This window comes from Tupaia chinensis, unplaced genomic scaffold (assembly GCF_000334495.1).
Source record: "Tupaia chinensis unplaced genomic scaffold, TupChi_1.0 Scaffold000097_1, whole genome shotgun sequence".
NCBI classification, from domain to species: Eukaryota; Metazoa; Chordata; class Mammalia; order Scandentia; family Tupaiidae; genus Tupaia; species Tupaia belangeri.
Window position 1 is genome coordinate 5,908,530 of NW_006159559.1, and position 22,329 is coordinate 5,930,858.

Below are 22,329 nucleotides of genomic sequence, written 5' to 3' on the forward strand. Positions count from 1 at the left end.
GGTTCCATGACTACCCTTGGATACCAAACTGCAGATACTCAAGTTCCTTATATAAAATGGTATAGTATTTGCATATAAGGTACATGCACCCTTTGAATATTTTAAATAATCTCTAGACTACTTAAAATATGTAATGTAATGTATGTATTTGTTATACAGTATTATTTAGGGAATAATGTCAAGAAGAAAAATCTTGGGACCAGCAGTTAGCCTAATGGCTATGTCTCTGGACTCCCACATAGTCAACCGTGGTTCACATCCCAGACCTGGTGGCTTAAAACTCACTCCGGGCACATGTGCATGCGTGCCCAAGATCCCGAGAGGAGAATGGAGGAGAAGGGATTGTGGCATGGCCATCTCCCCTGGGGGATGATTTCTCCCTTTCTGTCTCTCTTTCTCTCTCTGTCTGGCGAGCGCACACACCCTATAACGAAAACCTCTCCACAAAAAAAAAAAAAAAAAGGAAAAAATGTCTTTACATTTTCAGTACAGATGCAATAATTTTTTTTCCAAGTATTTTATCTGCTTTTGGCTGAATAAATAGATACAGAACTTGTGCTTACGGAAGGCCAAATGTATTCAGATTTTGGATATTTAAAGAAGTATTTGGGACCAGCACTTAGTTTAATGCCTATGTCGCTGAACTCCCATGTAGTTGACTGTGGTTTGAGTCCTGGATCCAGTGGCTTAAAGCGTGTGCTTGCGTGCCCAAGATCCTGAGAGGAGAATGGAGGAGAAGGGATTGTGGCGTGGCCATCCCTCCTGGGGGGTGATTTCTCGCTTTCTGTCTCTCTGTCTCTCTCTGTCTTTCTGGCTAGCACTCGTGCCCTATAGCAAAAACCTCTCCAAAAAAAAAGAAATACTTAAGGTTACATGAGTTCATTAGTATGGGTCCTAATCCAATAAACTAGTGTCATTATAAGAAGATAATAGGACATAGACTTACACGGAGAGAAGACCATGTGAAAACAGTTGAAGAAGACATTAACCAGCCAAGGATAGAAGCCTTAGAAGAAATCAGCTCTGAAAACACCTTTATCTTGGACTTCTAGCCTCTAGAACTTTGAGAAAATAAGCTTTTGTTTCATAAGCCACCCGATCTATGGTCTTTTCTATTGACAGCCTTAGAAAACTCATACAGATTACTATGATGCCAATGAGCTATTTAATTCCAGGTCTAAGCAAAAATCTACGACATGGATGGGATTAGGTATAACCTATTTAGTAAACTCAATAAATCAATAAACAATTAATTGAGGGCAAACAGGTGACAATGAGGTTAAGGCAACTGTATCCCATGTGGCTGACTATGTGGTCCAAGTCTCAGACCCAGAAGTTCAAAAAATATGCTTGGCACATATGTTTGTACGCCCAAAATCTGAAAAGGAGAAAGAAGGAAAAGGGATTGTGGTGTGTCAATATCCTCTGAGCGGTACTTTATTACTTTCTTTCTCACTCTCTGTCTCTCTCTCTGTGTCGTGCATGTGTGCCCCATAGCAAGATAGTTGATTAACTGAACCTTCATATTCAACATAATACTGAATAACATGTCAGCTTTCAGTGAGGTGCATAGAGAAGTTTAAGATTAGAGGAAATTTGAGGACTACATAGAGAACTAGAAAGGTTACAGTTAAAATGGTGCCCATACATGAACCTTTTATACCACTTGCAATATAACCAGCACACCTGGTGCCATTAAAAGCTGCTTATGAAGGAAGTACTTTACACTGATTTCCATAATAAATTTAAAAGTGCAGCTATAAAACATAGGTGCAATAGACAAGGGTAACACTAGTAGAGTTGGAAGAATGCTCTTGTTCCTCAGCAGAAGGCCTTCCCCTGAGAAATTCTGATGTAATTCCTATTGAATGTAGCCCAAGTGTCAGGATTTTTTGAAACTTTCCAGGTGATTTTAAGGTGTAGTCATGGTTGAGATGATCTGGTTTACAACTGACTTGGGAGAGTCTACATGTATAAAAAGTTCGAAGGAAACTAAACTGCTGGTCTGTGAATTGAACCACACCTAGAGCACCAAGGCTTTATAATAGGGAGCAATACGTACAATTGATATTAATTTGATCAGAACCAAAGGGCAATTTGGATAGAAAAAACATGGTACATGCACACAATGTAAACAATGCCTCTTAAGCTTTGGCTAACATAGGGTCACCTTGCAGGGAAATCCATGTGTGGGATCTTATTTTGCTTATTCTATTTCCATTAACTCATCAAGCAACTATATCATCCATGTTATCTAAGCCAATCATTGTAAGGATGATGAGAAAGCAGCTTCCCTTTATGAGTAAAGACACTCTGGAGTGGGAAAAATGTATTCATCTTCTTTTTGTATTGCACCATCCTGAGACAAGCTGTAAACAACAGGGGAAATCATTTGGCACACTTTCCATGAAGCCATTTGTCAAGTGTCATAATTTCATGAATAAAAGACCCTTGGGAAAGCATAATAAATGTCTTCCTTACTATTACATATCTATCTATCTCAATATCTTTAATTCTTATACTTTATCTGTATAGCATCATTATTTTAATGTTAATTAGTAGGGAATTATTTAAAACACAAAGTGTTTTTAGTAAAATTAAACAAGAATGATATTTCAGATTTCTATTCTCTGTAAATATTTGTACTTAGGAACAAGCAGGAAAAGACTGATTTTCACAGTTACAATACTTCAGAAGTTTTTGTATGGCTGTTTCTGACATTAGTTAGAATAGAAATATGGGCACTGATTTTAATTTCCATATTAGCAAATAAAGATGCATAAATGAAGGAACTTGAATGTGACCTCAAGAGGTTTCTTCTAATACTGCAGTTCCCACACTTTGTTATCTAACCAAGGCCCTTTCCATCCTTAAAAATTTTGAGTATCCAATTTGCTTTTGGTTATATGAATACTCCTGATGATATTTATTTTTTTTTAGAAATTAAAAAGTAGATATTTTAAAAATATTTATTAATGTAAAATAATGATAGATCCATTACTTGTTACCATAAGTATATATTTTTAGGAAAAACAATACATTTTCCAAAAAAATTAATATGAATAGAACTTTTTCATTTCTTTATTTTGTTTTATAATTTCTTATTTACATTTAATAGTTGTGCATCTTTGTGAAGGGACAGTGTGGTTTTTCAAATCATAAATGTAATATGTGATTATTAAATCAAGGATATTACTGTGTTTATCATCTTCAACAAAACATATTACATTATGTTGTGCACCTTCGAATTTTGTTTGGTTTCTCTTTGAAGATAAACATGTACTATCGGTAACATCTTTTTTTTAAACTTTGTTAAGAATAGCATTTAAAATATATTTTTGTAAAGCCACTTTTGAGTATATCTCATTAGAAGACAGCTAGATTTTCATGTCTGCTTCAGTGCTCAATTCGTTGTGATATTAGGTAAAGCAGATACAGAAAATCTAGCATATCAAGATCTATGTATGGAAAACTAAGAGTATTTTAATCTTTTTTTTTTTTTTTTGAGAGGTTTTTGCTATAGGGTGCATGTGCTCGCCAGGAAGACAGAGAGAGACAGAGAGACAGAAAGTGAGAAATCACCCCCCGGGGGGATGGCCACAACACAATCCCTTCTCCTCCGTTCTCCTCTCAGGATCTTGGGCATGCACACACACCTGGCGTGAGTTTAAGCCACCGGGTCCAGGACTTGAACCACGGTCGACTACATGGGAGTCTAGTGACATAGCCATTATGCTAATTGCTGGTCCCAATATCCTTTTCAAGTAATTATAGATATCCTCTTTCATACTGCACCAAAACTCAACAAGTGATCCTTTCTGAAAATTTAGCTGAAATGTGGAATCCAAAGCTTGATATCAATAAAGTCTTATTGTCATGCCAGCCTGTGGCATGGTGGTTGAAGTGGCTGAATCCCACGTGGCCAACTCCATTCCTATTCAGTGTAGCCCAAGTGTCAGGATTTTTTGAAACTTTCTAGGTGATTTTAAAGTGTAGTCATGGTTTAGATCACCTGGTTTACAACTGACTCAGGGGAGTCTTTATTTATAAAAAGTGATTTGAGTCCCAGATCCAGTGACTTGAGAAACATGCTAGTAGGCATATGTGTGTGTGATCACAGCACCCTGAATGAGGGAGAAATGGAAGACAAGGGATTGTGGCTAACCATTCCCCCCACCCCGGGAGTGCTTTCTCATATTCCATTTCTCTCTCTCTTTTCCTCTCTGACTCTCTCCAGCAAGCACATGTGCCCTCTGGCAAATTAAAAAAGGAAAGTAAGAAAGAAAGAAAATAAATTTTTATTCTTTGTTATATTAAAACCCACTAGTCTATCATACACTTTGAATGGATCTTGACTCCATATACAATTTTGTGACATTTGGAACATATTGTTTAGTGAATTATGATGATATTGCAAATGTTGGTGCATATTATTATACAGTATCAAAAGAACACATTTATTGATATCCCCATCATTTACATCAAAAAGTCTTTATTGGAAAGTCATCAAGTTTATGGTGTTTCTAAAGCTGTGGGGTTCAGGACTCAAATTGCACAGTCTGCCTCAACCACCAAGCTAACTGCAGGCCCTAAATTTACTATCTATGAAGAGCCACATTGTCTAAGAGGTGTCCTAGAGCATTATCTGTCTCATTTATTGGACAAATTCAAGTCCTTTAAGATTATTCACTTAGAAATATCTGGAGTCAAAACAGCATATGCCAATCATTCTATGGATAGAAGGACTAAAGTTTGTAAAGAAGCCTTCATGTATTTATTCATGTGTCCATTCATTCAGAAAATATTTATTGAACATCTTCTGCGTACTTAAAACCATATGTATATGATATAAGCAATTACATAAGATCATCATATTTTCTTGAAGTCAGGTATTTGAATGACATAATTCATACAATTTTTTTTCCTAAAAACATGATAATAATACTGAAGCAGCAGCTGAAAGCAATCAACTTTTGCATTCTTTATGGAATCATCTTCAGCCATCGCATACAGTGCTTGAACAGGAGCTCATGTTAAGTAGATTTTCTAATAAAGGCTTGGGTCTACACATTGTATTGTGGAGACTTATAGAAAACATGGTTTTGGGGGGAAAGATAAATTATGTGTGGTGGGAGAAAAGAGGAAGATTATATGCTAAAGCAAGAAAGCATGAATAACAAAGCACAAAACTGAAAACAAAACTGAGTTCATTCTGCAGTTACTAGTAATATAATAATGACAAAACTTTCAGAAACTTTTTCTCTCACTCTCTCTAAGGAGTTTTCACAATAGCCAGGAAATTATTCTCCTGTCTTGGAAATTCAGATTTATTTATCCTTTAGTGACTATTCAAGTTGCTTTCACCAAAAAAATGGTCTCTTCTGTTCTTCTCCTCCTACTTGAAATTCTATCTGTTCTCCAAGATATGGTTCAAATTTCATGCCAAATCTGAAACCTGCCCCAGTATTCTCCATTTCATGGCATTCTTACTCCACTCCTAAGTTTTAGACCATGTACAATGTGTATACCAGTGTTTAGAAAATTATTCATGGCAGGGGCCAGCAGGTGGTGTGGTGGATAAGGGTGCTGGATTCCCACATGGCCAACCATGGTTCAAGTCCTGGACCTGGTGGCTTGCTTTCTCACTTTCTCTCTCTCTCTCTTGTCAAATAAAAGGAAAAAATAACAATAACAAATGGAAATAAATTATTCTTTAAAAAAAAAAGAAAATTTTTCATGGCCTTTGGCTCTTTATTTATTTATTTTTGAGAGGTTTTTGCTATAGGACGCATGTGCGCTCGCCAAAAAGACAGAGAGAGACAGAGAGATAGAAAGTGAGAAATCACCACCACCACCCCCAGGGTGGATGGCCACCACAATCCCTTCTCCTCCATTCTCCTCTCAGGATCTTGGGCACACACACACACACGCCCTGCATGAATTTAAGCCACTGTGTCTGGGACTCAAACCCTGGTCGGCTACATGGGAGTTCAGCGACATAGCCGTTATACTAACTGCTGGTCCCAATGACCTTTTGCTCTTAACTCTTTGGTTATCATAAGTCAGATCTTCCTACCTTACTGATAAATGTCTCACAATGTTAAAATCTAGCCTTCTTGTTCCCTGACATAATATTAAATACATACATCATAAATGCTCAATAAATACTTGTAGAATTTGAATTTCACTGATCTGTGAAAAAGACATACATCACATAGAAATGGTAGAGAGACATTTCTATTAAACAGAAGGATGGGGGATCAGCAGATGGCATAATGTTTCTGGACTCCCACATAGTCTACTGAGATTTGAGTCCTGGGCCTGGGGGCTTAAACTCATGCAGATGTGTGCCCCAGATCCTGAGAGGATAATGGAGGAGAAGGGATTGCAGCATGGCCATATCCCTGTGGGATGATTTCTCACTTTCTGTCTCTCTGGTAAACAAGCTCACTCTATCGCAAAAATCTATCTTAAAAAAAAAAAGACAAAACAAAAAAACAATAAAGGACAGTCATCAGGTACCAAAGTGATCCTTATACTATGTGATCATTGAAAGCTTCATAGCATGCTCTAGGAGTATCCTAAATAGAGTAATTTTCCAAGAGTACCCATCCTGAGCCTTCGTAGTTTTACTGTTCATATTTATGAAGCAGACTTACTAGGCTTTCCTATATTGTGGTTCATTTATTAGTGTCATAAAATTGAGCAGATCATAGTGAGCAGTTAATAAATTTATTTCCTATTTTGTTGTGTCAAAAGCTTATACAAGAACCTTATTTTCACCCTTACTAAGTTCTTTTCAGTCTATAGCTCCAATCGTCAATAAATGAAAATGTTTCCTTATTTTGGCAATAATAATGCTGATTTAGAATATGATATTTCAATTGGTATTGACAAGGATTTTGAGCTGCTTCTTTCATAACAAAAACAATAATGTATATTGTGCTAGAAGATCAGTTATTTTACCCAGTCAGTGAAGGAGCCAATCATGTCATGGAAATCAGTGTGGTATGTTGCTCACACATGCAAGTGCCCAGGTAGATTGACTTTGGCTCTGGGAAATCTGTTACGTGCACATCACCAGAGACCAGAATAATCGTGGCTCAACTGTGCCAACTCATTCATTCTTTTTAATTCAGCATGATGATGTCTAATAGTTCTATTCTAATTTGTTTTTTAAGGTTTTTGCCATAGGGTGAATGTACTCACCACAGAGAGACAGAGAGAGGGAAAGTAAGAAATCACCCCCCCCCCATGGGGACTAGCCACAACACGATCCCTTCTCCTCCATTCTCCTTCTGGGACTATGGGCATGCATACACATCCCATGTGCTTTTCAAGCTGCCAGGTCCCGGACTCAAACCATGGTCAATGATGTGGGAGTCTAGTGCCTTGCCTTAACCACTATGCCAATTTTTTTCTGAAATTTATATTCTTAGAGGATCAAAGGGAAGACATATCTCTTTAAAGAGCAAAGGCATAGGCTTCATTGGATAGTCCTTTTAGGACAACATACTTCAGTTTGCTTTTTCAAACAAGCATTAACCAATAGATTTACTTGGGTTAGAGGTTAGATAAATAGTAGACCTGAAGATACAGAAATGACATTTCATTTTCTTAAGCTAGAAACAATATGACCAACATGAAAGTAATATTCCCTTTATAATTACCTTGAGAGTTTAGGTAATTGGACTAATAACATCTCTATATGAAGCATCTACATTGCCTTTTTATGATCTAAGGCTAAATTTTAATTTTTTAAATGCATCATTGACCATATGACCAAACTAAAACCCAATAAAAGAACTGCTAAGCAAAAATAATCTTCAAAGATGTCAGCTAATTGAGTCAAGATTTAGAATGATGAGTCCTTAAGGATATGTCTGACTTGTGTGGTGTAGCATTCTGAGGGATATCTCAAGGATCCACTTAGGATGTCTCAGGAATTACATATTTTTTCTTCTTCTTTTTCTTTGCTTTTTTTTTTTTTTAATTTTGCTATAGAGTGGTGTGCTCAGTAGAGAGAGATAGAAAGAGGGAAAGTAAGAAAACATCCCCCAGCATGGATAACCACACCACAGTCCTTTTTCCCTCATTCTTTTGTGATTTGGGATATGCACACACATACACATGGCATCTTTCTTAAGTCATTGGGTCCAGGATTTGAACCATGCAGTTGACCATTTGGGATGCAGCTCTGTAACCTTCATACCACCTGGCTAGCCAGGAATTACATTTCTTATAGAAATAGACCTCTTAAGACACTGAAGGCAGATGACTTTTAGTATTGTATTTTATGATTTATATTGAACAACCCATTTGACCAGGGATCTAAATTCATTCAGAATCAGAATTGCTGCAGTTCGCTAACAATTACTAGAACCCTGTTACCATTTATGGTACACTGTGTTCTAGACACTGAGCTAATCTCCACAAACCAATGCAATTGATATCAGTGTCACCATTTTATAAATAGAGAAAGTGAAACTGAAGAAGTTTAATAATTTGAAACAGGTCACACATCCAAAAAGTAGAAAAGGTAGGATATAAATGAGAGCAGATATTCAAAAAATTTGTGTAGATGCATATTATAAAGAAACTAACTGTGCATGGATTTCAATTTTTTTTCACGAAAATAAATTTGTACTTCAATTTTATTTTTCCATGAACTGTGTAAAGTACCCTCATATAAATCTACCTAATTTCAAAGTTGATGCTCATACTCTGCTGTGCAGTCTCATTTATTATTATATTATTATTATTATTATCATTCATGTCCTGCCAGTCTCTGAAGAGGATTTAGAGTGGCTCCCAATAAAGGAAATGAATGTAGCTCAATTATTGAAACAATAATAAAAGTAATTGAGGAAGGAAGAATGTCATTCCAAAAGACCCAATTAAAATAGGATTTCCTAGACAGCTTTTAGAGGAAAAAATAAAATACACATTATATATTTTTCTCTATTTAATAAAAGCAAACAGAATAGTAATTTGAGAATGCTTAGGTTTCTTAGCATTAGGCACTGTTCTGTTATATTTTGTTTTATTTGGAGAAATGACAAATCAATTCTTAAATTTCTATGGAAATGCAAAATACCTAGAATAGCCGAACAATTTTGAAAAAGAAGAGTAACATTGGAGGATGTACATTACCTCATTTTAAGACTTATTCCAAATCTATAGCAATTAAGATGGGGTGATACTGATGTAAAAAAGGTATAGAGGGGCTGGCAGGTGGCATGGTTGTTAAGGGTACTGGACTCCCATATTGCCAACTGTTTTTTGAATCCCTGACTTGGTGGCTTGCTTTCTCACTTTCCTTCTCTCTATTTCTCTCTCTCACTCTCTCTCTTGTCCCTCTCTGGTCAAACTAAAAATAAGTAAAAAAATAAATAAAGTTAAATGAAATAATTATTTGTTTTAAAAAAGGGATGGAAATCAATAGAACTTAATGTAAAGTGCTGACATAAACCTGCACATACATGGTCAATAGATTTTTTTCTACATAGAAAAAAATTCAACAGAGAAAAAGTATAATCATCTCAACAAATAGTGCTGAAACAACTCAATATAAATATGAGAGAAAAAAAACAAACTTCATACTAGGTACAAAAACTAACATGAAATAGAAAACAGATAAGCAGTAAAGCTAAAACTATAAAACTTATAGAAGAAAATATAAAAGAAAAGTTTTATGGCCTTTTACTATACAAAGATTTCTTGTATAGGACACGAAACCATGAACCATAAAAGAAAAATCAATTGACTGCCTTTAGCAACCTTGTAGAGAAAGTCTACTAGTAATCAACTCCTTTATGTTTATTTCAGAATGCCTTAATTTTCCTTCATTCTTGAAGGATGGTTTTTGCCATCAAAGAGTTTTGGTTGATAGTTTTGTTTGTTTGTTGTTTTTTTTTCTGAATTTTGAATATGTTATCCAAAATATGTTATCCACTATCTTCTGGCCTCCATTGTTTCAGATTAGCATCAGCTGTTAACTTTATTGAGTTTTGCTTATATGTAATTGTCTCTCATGTTGCTTTCAAGAGTCTCTTTGTCTTTGATTTTCTACAGTTTGTTTATAATGTATCTCAGTGCAGATTTTTTTTTTTTAATTGCCAGAGAATCTGTGAATTCACCAGAGACAGAGAATCAGAGAGAGGGAAAAAGCACCCCCTCTCCCCAAGTAGAACATGGTCACATCACAATCCCTTCTCCTCAATTTCTCTATCCCATTGTGATTTGGGTGCATGCATGCACACATACTTGGCATGTTTTTCAAGCTGCTTAGGGCCAAGATTATAACTGCAGTCAGTCATGTGGGACCCAGCTCCCTTAGTCACTAGGCCACAGTCCTGGCCCTCAGTGTGTGCTTTTTTTTTTTTTTTTAGGTTTCTGTCATAGGGCATATGTGCTACTGGAGAGGAAAGAGCAGGGGAGAGAGAGAAGGGAAAAGTGAGAAAATCACCTACCAGGGGAGATGGCCATATAGCAGTCCCTTCTTCCCCATTCTGCCCTTGGGATTTTGGGCATGCATGCACACTCACCAGCTTGACTTTCAAGCCAGCAGGTCTGGGAATTGAGCCACAGTGGGCCAGGTAGCAATCCAGTGCCTTAATCACCATGCCACCTGTTGGCCCCCAGTGTGGATATCTTTCAGTTGATCCTGCTTAGAGTTCACCGAGCTTCTTGGATGTATATGTTCATGTTTTTCATCAAATTTTGGGAGTTTTGACAACTATTTCTTCTATTGATAGTTCTTTTTGCTTCATTTTCTATCTCTAATATTTCTGAAACTCCCATGATGTATATGTGATATTTAATAGTATTCTATAGATTCCTTGAGTTCTGTTTATTTTTCTTCATTCTTTTTTATTCTGTTTCTCAAACTGGACAATTTGAATTGCTTTATCTTCAAGCCCACTAATTCTTTTTTCTGCATACTCAAAACTTACGTTGAATTCTTCTAATTTTTTAAAAAATTTCATCTATAGTGCTTTTCAATCACACAATTTCAATTTAGTTCATATTTATAATTTTAATCTATGTATATTCCCTTTTGTTTATATATTATTCTCCTGATTTCCTTTATTTCTTTCTCCATTGTTTTCTTTAACTCTTTGAGCATATTTAACATTGATTTAACATTTTGACTAATAATTCCAATGTCTAGGCTTTTTTTTTTTTTTTTTTTTTCATGAGAGAGAGATTTTTTGCTATAGGACATGTGTGCTCCCTGGAAAGACAGAGAGCTAGAAATCACCACCTGTGGGGATAGTCACACCACAATCACTTCTCCTTTTCCTCCATTTTCCTCTTGAGATTTTGGGCACTCACATACATGCACCAGGCATGAGTTTCAAGCTTCCGGGTCTGAGATTCAAACTGCCATCAGCCATGGGGGAAGTCCAGCAGACTTAACTACCACACCACCTGCCGGCCCCCTAGGTTTCTTTACATGCAGTTTCTGCTAATACCTTTTTATGTGACTAAGCCATATATTCCTGTTTTTCTGTATGCTTTATTTTTTTTTTTTGCTGAAAAATAGACATTTTTAGTATTATAATACTATATTACATATATTATATACTTAAATGTATAATGTGATAACTCTGGAAATCAGATGTTTTCTCTTTTCAGGGATTGTTTTTATTTTTGTTTTATTTTGGGTTTGGTTTTGGTTTTTGGTTTACTGAGGGCTATAGTTGCCCATTTGTATAGCAACTTTTGCAAACTATCTTTATGAAAATATTTATTTCTTTTTTTTTTTTTTTTTGGAGAGATTTTCACTGTAGGGCGCGTGCGCTCGCCAGACAGACAGAGAGAGACATAGAGACAGAAAGCGAGAAATCACCCCCCGGGGGGATGGTCACGCCACAATCCCTTCTCCTCCATTCTCCTCTCGGGATCTTGGGCACGCACGCACACGCGCCCGGCGTGAGTTTTAAGCCACCGGGTCCGGGATGTGAACCGCGGTCGACTACGTGGGAGTCCAGCGACATAGCCATTATGCTAACTGCTGGTTCCCAAAATATTTATTTCTTTTTTTATGTGGTCACTGAAGTTTCTATTCCATTATCTCTGCAATCAACCTGAGACCTGACAAAAATTCCTTTAAATGGTTGGATTTAAAAAAATTAAGGTATATATAGCTTTGAATCCTCCAATAGACACTTCAGGGGAAGCCAGTGTAGCCCTAAAGGGATGAAAAAAGGGGAAACCATTGGTGATAGTTTTTTAGCAAACTAACTCAAATGCACAACCCCCACCTTTTGCAGGTACAAGGTCCTACTATCCAATATGGCACCAACCAGTCACTATAGAAACATGGGTCACCTTTTCACTGGTTAAAAATGACTAAAGAATGAGGCTAGTATCTGATTCCCTCTTTTCCAAAGATCAACAGCCTCTCTTTTCATCAAGTACTCTCTTAATTGCTGTGAGTGTTTGATCAGGTTCCCGAGACCCAAATGGTTCTGATGTTTTTTTGTTTGTTTGTCTTTGTTTTGTTTTGTTTTTCAGCCAAACAGTTGTTTCAGTGGAAGGAGTGATCCCATGAGCTTCCTATTCCACCATTTTCTGTGACATTACTCTCTACTTTTTAAATGTTAAAATGTTTAGTTGTCATTTTAATTGAGATAATACACTGTTACAAATTTAAGTTACAATATAACTCAATAACCTTCAATAATATACCTAAAATAGGAACTAGACTGTGGCATTGCAGTAAAATGCCATGGTCTGCAAGGCAAATCCACATGAAAAGTTTGTCAGTTCACATCTGGAGACCTCCATGTTCTCCATGTGTATGCCTGGTATGTGTGTGTCCAGGATGTGGACCGACTGAGGTTGGGTGGACTGAAGTGTCAAAACCCAGTTGAGGAGCTGTGTATCTGTCTTTCTCACTCATGGAATAAATAAATATAAACACAAAAAAGTAGTATCTAGAATACCCACAAAAATTACTTTTTCTGTTGTTTTTATTAAAAAATTGCAAGGCAGGTGAATCTTAGAAATATTATTGACTAATAAGTAAATACAATTCTCTCACCAAGTACAAAACTCTATGATAAATCAGGTTCAGCTTCAGAAAAGAACAGGATATAGAGAAAAAAAGATGGCATTGTCTTAGATAATATGGTTTCTGTAGTGTTAGTTAATAAACTGTTCAGTTTCTTCCTTTTGAACTTAAATGAACTATGATAGTGGCATCTAGGCTGTATACATCATGGAGTCTGTTCTATACCTATCACATTCTCTCCCATAACCAGGAAAGAAAGTGGCTAATAGACCTGAATGACATGGGCTTCAAAGAAATAGCCAAACATGCACACTGGTGAAATCTTGGTTATTTGGAGGATTGCCTAATTTTAATTTACCTTTCTCTGTGGTATTCTCCTTTGAGTAACACAAATAAAAATCCCCCCCATAAAATAAAATTATTATTTATCCTAGCATTATTATAGACTTAACTTGGGGATGAGTCTTTTGTCCAGGAGGTGAAGGAAGCAATTTAGCTAAGACTAACCCTTGAGATAAGATCATAAGCATGATACAGCATTAACTACATAAAGGGGATGAAAGTGGAGAGAAAGCATTCCACCAAAAAGAGAGACTCCCCTGTGCAAAGTCCTTACAGTAGTAGAAGGCTCTTTAGCAGAACTGGGAATCTGGGGAAAAAAAAAAAAAGGAATCTCTTCGTTCACTGAGAAGAAAGTAAGGAAAAAGATATGAAGGAAGTTCTAAGAAGGACCAATCTATTAAAAGGTATCATAAGATCATAAGCATTTTGGTTTTCATTCAAAGAATGATAAGCTACTGGAAAATTTTCAGAAGGAAAATAAAGAAGGATGATAAAGAATAGATGTGAATAGACCACTTAAAAGACACTTGTCATAATCCAGATAAGAATGTTTGGTGGGTTGAGCCATGTGGCGAAGGCTGTTAGGTGAGACCCCTGTCTTTTTTTTTTAAAGAATGAGTTCAACAAGAGTCGAAGAGTGATGTTTTTAGAAGGGTTAAACAAAGACATGTTTGCTATTATTCAGTATGACCAAATTGAAAGGACTTGGTGAAATATTGGATATATAGAATGAGGGAGAAGTCAGCATTAATGATAATTCACAGGTTTCTGGCTAGTAAAATTGAACCAATGAGAGCATTATTTATCGATATAAGAAATACTGAGTATTATAGGACAATATTCTAACTTTAAAGGTGTATATATTAAATTTAAGGTATATTTGAGATATCCAGAAGAACTCAATGGATAGTTGGACATATGGAGTTGTACCTAGAAGAAAGGCCTTACGTGAAAATATAAATTTGTTATTCATTTGGGTATCCAGGCTAATCGAATCATAGTAATAGCTGAAATTACTCAGAGAAGGACTATAACATGAGAAAAAAATGGGAGATAAGAAACAACTTTAAAACTATGCTTTGAGAGACCTGAGGATGAAGAACAGGAGAATTGGTCAGAAAATATAAGAGGAAAATGGGATAGAGAAAAATATCAGGAAAGCTGAGGGGAGAGAATTATTTCAAAAAGGGAAAATAAGAGTTTCAGGTAATTGGGTTCTAAGATTATCCATTGAATTCAGCTACATAGAAGACATCAGTGACCTTCACGAAAGGTATTTTGGCAGAATTAAGACTACGGGTTTGAGGGGGTAAAGAAATGGAAATAATAATTATAGACAACTCTTTCAATAAATTGTTGAGATTTGATAGAGGGGAAATAGATAGAAACTTATGGTGAATATGTGAGATTCTGTAAATTATTTTACATAAGAGAGATTTAAATATGTATAAATGTACATCAAAATTATCTGTATTTATGATGGAGGTGAAGGCTGTGATCTGAGTGTCAAAATTATCTACAAATAAAAGAGACCCAGAATTTGCCAGATGACATAACCAGGAAAGAAAGTGGCTAATAGACCTGAATGACATGGGCTTCAAAGAAACAGACTTCTAAGAAGGTGAGGGAGTGCTTAGTTATAAGAAGCATAAAGAACTTCAATTCTGTCTAAACCACAAGATGGCAGGTAAGCGGTTAAAGAGTAGTACCACTTTAATGGATGCCCTGTCATCAGGAGAGAGCCTGGTTTCAAGTCTCAGTGAAGACTAGAGAATCTTGGGATAACTGAGAAGAGGTTAGGATATAAGGGTATCTGTCTATTAGACTATAAGATTCTTGAGATCAAGGACTATGTCCATATTAACAAAGTAGGTTAGACATATGGTTCTTAAAACTTCAGTGTTCATCAGAATCACCTGGAGGGCTTGTTACACAGAGAAAGATCTGAGCCACTCAGAGTTTCTGATCTAACAGATCTCATATGAGTTGAAGAATAAGCATTTCCAACAAATTCCCAGGATATGCTGATGCTGCCATATGGGAGCCATACTTTGAGAACTACTGGGATCATATGCACTATGATAACAAATCCCAAAGTTCCAGGAGCTTAATAAAGTAGAAAATTATTTTTACTCATTCAAAGTCTAACTTGATTGACTAGCTCAATAGGATAGTTCTCCCTTAAGCAGAAATCCAGGTTGGTCTTACTTCATAGTTATATCATGTTGCCTCCAAGGGCAAAAACAAGGGAAGAGAGACCTGGAGAATTATGTGAGATATTTTCAGGGGTCAAGAATGGAAATGGCTTACATTATTTCTGCTCAGGTCTCGTTAGTCAAAACTTAGTCTCTTGGCTCAAACACAACTGCAAGGGAGTATGGGAGAATGTGGATGTTTTGCTAGCGTTAATGTTCTATGTCAGTACATCTTCTGTCTCTAACCTCAGCAGAGAAAACAATGCCAAGATCAAAGGTTCAATTTATTTTGCCTGGTTCAATGAATTGAATACAATTTAACAATTATTTACTGAAACCTGAGTTTTAGTTTTCTTATAGACAGAAAAAGCACCTTACAATTAACTCTTGTCATCCACACACAACTCCCAGCACACACACAAATCATGGCTTCCTCTGAGTTATATTTTTCTGACCTTGCCAGGATCAATTTTCCATTGCTACACTTGGGACAATCATAGATTGAAGTGTTAGGAACATGCTGAGATGAGAAGAATATTATACTAATTTAAAAACCAAGGCTATCATGTATCATGTTCATTCCCCTTTGCTGTGAGTTCAAACATTTCAAGTAGAGTATTTGGTTCAATAAGCAGTCTCATTTTTGAGAAGGTTATACCCTTGAGATGCTCTATTTCCCATATTACCTTCAAGGTCTTTATTATATTGGAGGGTTGGTGATGGTTGAGTGACAGGAAAGCTGACAGTTCTATTAGCTGCGGAAGGAGGACAGGTCAATCAAGACTTCTCACATCTCTAGGTAACGAGCTGGGTTTCTGAAGGCAACCCAGATTTCAGTAGGACAAGAGATAGAATCTTGTTACAAGATGAGTGGACTCTTCAAGGCTGCTTTTACCTCCAGTATCTTCGGGAGTGGACTCTTCAAGGCTGCTTTTACCTCCATCTTCTTTCATTCACCTTAAATAGAAAGAATTGGTGCTGTCTCAAACATGCTTCCTGGCAGCCTTGCCTATCTCCTAGAACAGAATACAGAAACACAAACTGAGAGTCAGAGAGCAATCGTCTAGGCTCCAAGGTGCCGGGAGAATACTCGTGATCTTACAGGAAGGAAAAGATGCAGGGACGGGTAATCAGGGTGAACAGATGTTTTGGGTTTAATCTGAGGAGATAGAAAAGGTCACATTTTAATCATTTGTGTCTTATTTTTGTCTCCAATGGAAGCACACGTCTCATAATCCTAGAGAACTACTTTGGCAAGCACATCTCTTTTGAGGAAAATGAGAAAGCTAATTAAAATAAGAAGTTCCAATGAAAAATAAAGAATGTATTTATTATTCCCTGTCTCAATACGATTGTGTTAATGAAGGTATTTCCAATTAAAAAGTAGTTAGATTGGTGTTTCTTTAGAAATATTTTCACAGCATTGTATAAATAGAAAATACATTAGAACATGCAGTACCTAGCTGTTGCTTTGAATCTTTGCTCAGTACCAATCTATTTAGCTTCAAGTTCTCATACCAGTGACCAAAGGAATAAAACATTTTGTATGTGTGTGTGTGTGTCCTTGTATATATTTTTATTGCTGGAGGACATATACATTTACCATAGATACAGAGGGAGAGAGAGAGAGAGAGCGGGAAAGGGCCCCTAATGGGGCATAGTTACACTGCATTCTACATTTCTCCATCCTGTTGGGATTTTGAGCATGATGCACATGCCATGGCGTGTTTTTCAAGCTGCTGGGGCCAAGATTTGAACTGGAGTGAGCCATGTAAAGTCTGGCTTTCTTAACCATTAAGATATGGGGAACCAGCAGTTAGCATAATGGCTGTGTCGCTGAACTTCCACGTAGTCGACCACGGTTCGCGTCCCGGACCCGGTGACTTAAAACTCAGGCTGCGCGCATGTGCGTGCGTGCCCAAGATCCCGAGAGGAGAATGGAGAAGGGATTGCGGCGTGACCATCCCCTCTGCGGGGTGATTTCTCTCTTTCTGTCTCTATGTCTCTCTCTGTCTGGCGAGCGCACATGCCCTATAGCGAAAACCTCTCAAAAAAAGAAAAAAAAAAGATATGGGGCCAGCCCACAATGTATATTTTTTCACATTCTTTTAGACTTGTCCGCAGGCAGTTTCAAAGAACCACACTAAGGTTGAGTATCAACCTCAGTGTACTCATTTGTTTATCAAGGACCACAGGAGAGAGAGAATTCCTGAGTCACGGAGCTCTCAGAATTGCAGAATTGGAAAGTTATTTTAAAAGGTGCTTATTTTTAAGTAGTTCCTGTCACTTGTCATGATAAACTTTGAGAGAATTGTTCATAAATATTGGAATGTGAAGGTCACATTTATGGCTGCTAGGCTTTCTCTAACTGGCCGATTGTCTACAAATAGTTCATTTTTCACATAAACTAGGCATACATTTTATAGTTCTCAAAAAAAATCATAACCCTACAATTTCTGAAAGAATAGTTTTCAAAGACATGCATTGTAAAGAAATATGTCTTTTTTTCCAGTATGAAGTTTCTGGATTTCATCTTCCACACTGTTCAGAGTTAAATGTCCAAAATGAATAACAAAGCTTAAATGTTCCATGCCATCTCTGACAAGAGCATAAATGAAAAGGTTGTCAAGATATTTGGCTTTCAAAATGAAGGCAGACTTCCCGGCAGTCATATTTTCCACCACTGATGATTCTGACCATATCCAGAGAGGATATGAACTAGGAACAAAACTGAGTCTAGGAAGGACAGAAGCAAGCAAGCAAGAAGCATAAGGAAGAACAGAAAACAAGGGGGGGGAAAGAAAACCCAAATAAAATAAAACAGCTTCCGAAACAGGAATAGATGTAAATCGTTAGTTATTTTCCAACTACCTTGAATATAAAGACAATTCAAGAAAATCAGAACTATTTTCTCAATAAAATATGGTAAATAAATAAAGACAAGCAGCCCCTCAGAATCGAGTCTTTCTAAGCTAGATGCAATTATGTATGTGGGGAAAGAGACACTGTAGGCAACGGTTTTCAAAATTCATTATAAAGGGAACCAGCAGTTAGCATAATGGCTATGTCACTGGACTCCCACATAGTCAACTGCAGTTAGCGTCCCGGACCCAGTGGCTTAAAACTCATGCCAGGCGCGTGTGTGTGCGTGCCCAAGATCCCGAGAGGAGAATGGAGGAGAAGGGATTGCGGCCTGACCATCCCCCCCGGGGGGTGATTTCTCACTTTCTGTCTCTATGTCTCTCTCTGTCTGTCTGGCGAGCGCACACACCCTATAATGAAAAACCTCTCCAAAAAAATGCATTATAAATATAGATTATATTTCATATTTCAGTTTTAGGAATGGCCATACAAACCTGTTAGACATTTGACTCATCTATTAAATCCAAGCAGTGGTAACTATTTCTGAAGCACTGATTTGAGAAATCAAAGCAGGATTTGGAAAACTAGTTGAATTTCTTATCTAATATGTCCTTTTGAAAATGAATGAGATTCATTTCTTTCACAGAAGTAAATTGTAGCATTAAGATTCATTTGTGATCCTTTCTATATAGATTTGTGTTTATTTCTTTATACACAGTTTTTTACCTGTATATTTGTTATAAAATTACTAAAATAAATAACTGCACAAGCAAATAGTATTATTAATCTGTTTAGATCACAAACTTCTATAGACGCCAATGACTGATAATGATATTTGTAGTGTTATAATAGGATGCCATTAAAACAGTCAGACTTAGATATATTGTTATCAAAATATGCTCCCTAAAATGTCACTTAATATAAGAAAATGCTGATTCAATAAGGCTCAATATAACTGTCAGGTAACATTACCTTTAATGGATTCTACCACATATTTTTTTTTCACAGTATATATATAAATATTAGGTTGTTGGGAAAGTCACAAAGTATTTTTATGTTTTTCTATGCAAAAGTGTGTCATGACTTTCTCGACTACTCAATATATAGGCAAAATTCTGTGTGTCTGAAGAATTGTTAACAGCAAATAGTAGCAGTTTTTGATCTTCCTGACACAAATTTTTCCTTCTTCCGTAGTTGCCATGTACAATGAGCCTGATTGCATCGTATGAGCAAGCACTACCATGAAAGTATACATCTAAGCAAAGCTTTTCATTTACTTGACAGAGAAGACATGCTAATCTTCTGCTCTTTCTTTATATTACGTATTATATTATCCACATATCTTGGAAACAATTGTCCCCAACCACAATTAGCTGGGGAGTGGAGGGGTGTTAGGATTCTGTCCTCTATAATAGCAGCCCCCAAAATTTCCAGTGGGCACCAGGAACTGGCCTTGTGGAAGATAATCCCTCCATGGACAAGAGGTAGATGAAGGTTAAGGAGGTAAGGGGGTAGTACATTTGGTCTTGGAATGACCCAAACACACCACATCCACCATGCACCCCATTTTTAGCACTACCACATTGCAATATGTAAGGAAACATTCACACAACAATAGTGTTCATGAAAATTCAATACTGCTGCTTATCAGTCAGGAGACAGAACCCAGGCAGCAATGTGAGTGATGGGGAGGGGCTACAAACACAAAGCCTCACTTCCTTGCTGATTGCCCATCCTCTGCAGTGGGGGTGGGGGACACCAACAGGGCATGACCAGACCAATCCACAGCCCAGAGATTAAGAACCCCTGCCTAGTGGACCCATGAGCCCAGCTATTTTTCAGTCCTAAATGGACTTTTAAGTATTAGTCAGAAAGTTTAAGCTGTCCTCCTATCTCCCATCTGAGAACATTGCATTCAAGGTTCTTTTTGTTTAATTATACCATCTCAAGCAAAAGATAGTTTGGGTTGCTCTTATATTTGACTAGAAAACAAATTTCATTCAAATCATCATCCTTCTGGAAAATGACTATTCAATTAGACCAAATTATAATAAAACTCAATTCTAAAACTCAGCAATGAGACCCAAATGGTAGCCTATTCTTTTAGTGATTTTTTTAGAAAATTAATAATTACTGTTTTAGAGTTTATTGCTCCTTTTAGGTCTAGCAGTATTTGTTTTCTATATTTGGGTGCTCTGGTATTAGATGTATATGTATTTACAGTTGTTGTGTCCTCTCACGGAATGGATGCCTTCAGTACTATGTAATGGCCATCTTTGTTTCTTTTTACAAATTTTTTGCTTGAAATGTTTTTCACCTGATATCAGTATGTGCTCCTGCTCGTTTTTGGTTTCCACTTGCATGGAATACCTTTCTTAACCTTTCACTCTCAGTCTGTGTATGTCTTACAGATGAATAGATTTTTCTTAGAGGTGGCATATAGTGGGGTCTTTTCTTTTAAAAAACTAAAATTATTCAACTACTTGGGGAATTTAATTCATTCAAGGTTATTATTGATAGGTACAGAGTTGGAACTGTCATTTTGTTGGTTGTTTCCTAATTCTGTATTTCCATTTTCCCTTTCTTCGTTACTGTTTATCTTTACTATGTAGTAGTGTTCAGTGTTGGTAAGATTCAAGTGTTTTTCTTATTTGTGTGCTTGATCTACTGGTGACTTTATATCTTTGCATATTTTCACAATGGTAATAACTTTCTTTTCATTTCCAGATATAAGCTTCCCTTAAAAATCTTGAAATGCCAGTCTAGTATTAGTGAATTAGCTAAGCTTTTGTTTGTGAAAGATTTTATTTTGCTTTCCATTCTGAAGGAAAACTGCCAAGTTTAGTATTCTTGGCTGGAAGTTTTTTCTTTCAAAATTTCGAATATATTGTCCCATTCATTCTCTCCTGTTTTGAAAGATTCCTGTTGAGAAGTCTGCTGTTAGTCTGATGGGAGTTGTTTTACATGTGAAATAGGAAAACTATGTTACCATGACTAAAAACCAAGGCAGTTGAAGAAAATTTTCCATTGGGAAGAATTAGTTTTTCTTACAGTGGACTAGACATTAATTCTTAAGAGAATCATTTGGAAGTTTAAAATAAGAGGTGGCAGATTGTCCCCATTGGTTCAGAGAGGTAATTTGGCTAATATGATTTTATTAATGAAGTTGGAATTTTACCTAGAAATAAGAGCTGAGCTCTGTCAGGAATTGATAGAAATTTCAAAGTCCAAGCTAAGGTTTGTAAATGTCTGTAAAATAATATTTCCCAAACTGTATTCCTTAGAACAGTTTTGTCCTACAAGATAGTAATCAAAATTATGGATAGGGAACCAGCAGTTAGCATAATGGCTATGTCGCTGGACTCCCACGTAGTCGACCGCGGTTCGCGTCCTGGACCCGGTGGCTTAAAACTTACGCTGGGCACGTGTGCGTGCGTGCCCAAGATCCCAAGAGGAGAATGGAAGAGAAGGGATTGCGGCGTGACCATCCCCCCTGGGGGGTGATTTCTCACTTTCTGTCTCTATGTCTCTCTCTGTCTGGTGAGCGCACATGCCCTATAGCAAAAACCTCTCCAAAAAAAAAAAAAAATTATGGAAAGAGAGGAGGGAACTATTAGTATTTTGTGAGAAATATTCAAATAAATTTCTGAAATACCTGATAATGTATCACCTCTTTTTTTCCAATACTGTATCATTTTTTATGACATTATCATATTAAAAATCCTAAAAAAAGTTTTCAGTAAAGGAATCTTTCTTTAATAACACTTAACCAAGTGATTCAAAAAGTTCCTTATAATATGCATTGAAACTAATATAATTTTCTGTATTTACTAATTGTTAAAATGTGTAAAATCACCAGTCAGCTTGTTAGAACTGAATTCTCAAGATTATGTCAGGTGCCCACAGACT

General features: G+C 36.6%; 1 long non-coding RNA gene across 3 annotated transcripts in view; it reads left to right on the top strand.

The window, feature by feature from the left end:
* LOC102483725 (uncharacterized) overlaps nucleotides 1-20,313 on the top strand; it is a 67,712-nt gene extending 47,399 nt beyond the window's left edge. For 2 of the 3 annotated variants that reach the window (XR_333810.1, XR_333809.1), the window contains exon 4: nucleotides 19,615-20,313. This is a non-coding gene — a long non-coding RNA (uncharacterized LOC102483725). Of the gene's footprint in view, nucleotides 1-18,070; nucleotides 18,350-19,614 lie in introns of those variants that run through there. The other variant, XR_001370003.2, reaches the window with a different exon arrangement.
* Nucleotides 20,314-22,329: the final 2,016 nt, after the last annotated feature.